Genomic DNA, 1,789 nt, shown 5'->3' on the forward strand with positions numbered 1-1,789 from the left:
CTAATAAATGTGGTATCGTCAACATCGACCTTAAACCCACATATGAGGTATCGTCAACATCGAACTTAAACCCTCATCAAACAAACGTCACTACAATAGTGGTATGGCTTCGTCAACATCGAACTTTAAATCCATATTTGAGGTATCGTCAACATCGAACTTTAACCCTCAACCAAACAATTCAACAATATACTCTAGGATATGGTATTGTCAACATCGAACTTTAACCCATACCCCACAAGCAAATAAATCATATACATACATATATAATTATTCCACTCACGTTAACGATTTGGTGACGATTTTATACTTTCGAATGCTTCAAAGCCGAGTACCTAATACAATAAGTACTCAATCAACACACACACTAGTTGGACTAATCACCAACAACTTACTCATGTGCATTTAATGACTTAAATGCATTAAATGCCCCATTTACATCAAAACCGACCATTTAAGGTCAACACACCCATTTCGGGTCATCCACTAGTATAACACCCCGCCAAATTACCATCTGATGGCGTGTTAATTCAGGTCCCACAGTTAATAGTTACGCCCTCTATATGAGACGTTTAAAGCAATCGCATTTAATTTTATTTAAAAATTAACTTTCAAAAGCATAAGTCAAAAATCCCAAAATAGAAACACTGTTGTGATCGTAACCACAAGCCAACAGTATTTAAAAAGTATAAAATTTTTAAATACGAAAGTAATTAATGTTCTTTAAAATCAAATGCTGACTCCACGGCCAGACATGCAGCAAACACAGCGGAAGCATACCTCTTAAGGACTTGAGAATAACAACACGCAAAAATAGGTCAACAAATAATGTTGGTGAATCTACAGGTTTAAAGTAATGTAACAGTATCTGAAAAACAGTTATCAGAAAAATAGTTTAGTTTCCTTGACCACGAGATGTTTGCATAATATGAGCACCAGAATACTAGCAATGACCCGTGTATAGAAGCCACTATAGCCGCCTTACCTCGTAAAATATTATACACTTTTTCAAATGTATTTAATGTTCAAAGTAAATGCACCTCAGTTTTTATAGTGGGTGAGGTTGTCAACCTAACGGATCCGTCCATCTAAATTGTGTTACACCGATGGTATTAAAAGTATTCAAGCTAGAGGCTTTTTGAACAAACTCAATATGCATATATAGTACTCATGTCAATACAAAAGCATTTAAAAATGTAAGTATAACAGCATTCTCATCCCTGAAAACATGTAAAAAGCGGAACTGTAGACTCACCTTTGAATAAGCTCGGATTGAAAAGTGAACAATTAACTTGTACGGTTTATAGCCGAGTAATGCAACCTAAGTATACGTATTTAGGTTGGTCAATATATATATCTTAAATAAGTGTGGTTTCATAGTGTACGTTGTATTATTGCTCTACTCGACGTGTCTCAAAGTAAAAGTCAACTATATCATGCAAGTCAAACAAAGTCAACCGAAGTCAAACCGAAAGTCAAACTTGGTCAATGTGGTCAGCTAAATTCAACATCAGTAGGTTCATGTCAAATATTGGTCAACATGTCAAACCTAAGTCAAACAATACGTTTTAGGTCATGAATGATCACTTTCACAATTTCAGTTTATCATTATGCACAAAGTTCATGAACACGTAGCATACTTAGCACATTATCTCATAGTACAAAATTCACGTAAACATTACAAACTCCAGATCATAAATATACTTAACATTGATTCCATAAAGTCCATCCAGGGACTCATACAACAATTAAAAGTTAGGAATCAGAAGGGATACACTTGGGGTTTTCC

The sequence above is a fragment of the Rutidosis leptorrhynchoides genome, chromosome 3, assembly GCF_046630445.1.
Source record: "Rutidosis leptorrhynchoides isolate AG116_Rl617_1_P2 chromosome 3, CSIRO_AGI_Rlap_v1, whole genome shotgun sequence".
Classification (NCBI taxonomy): Eukaryota; Viridiplantae; Streptophyta; class Magnoliopsida; order Asterales; family Asteraceae; genus Rutidosis; species Rutidosis leptorrhynchoides.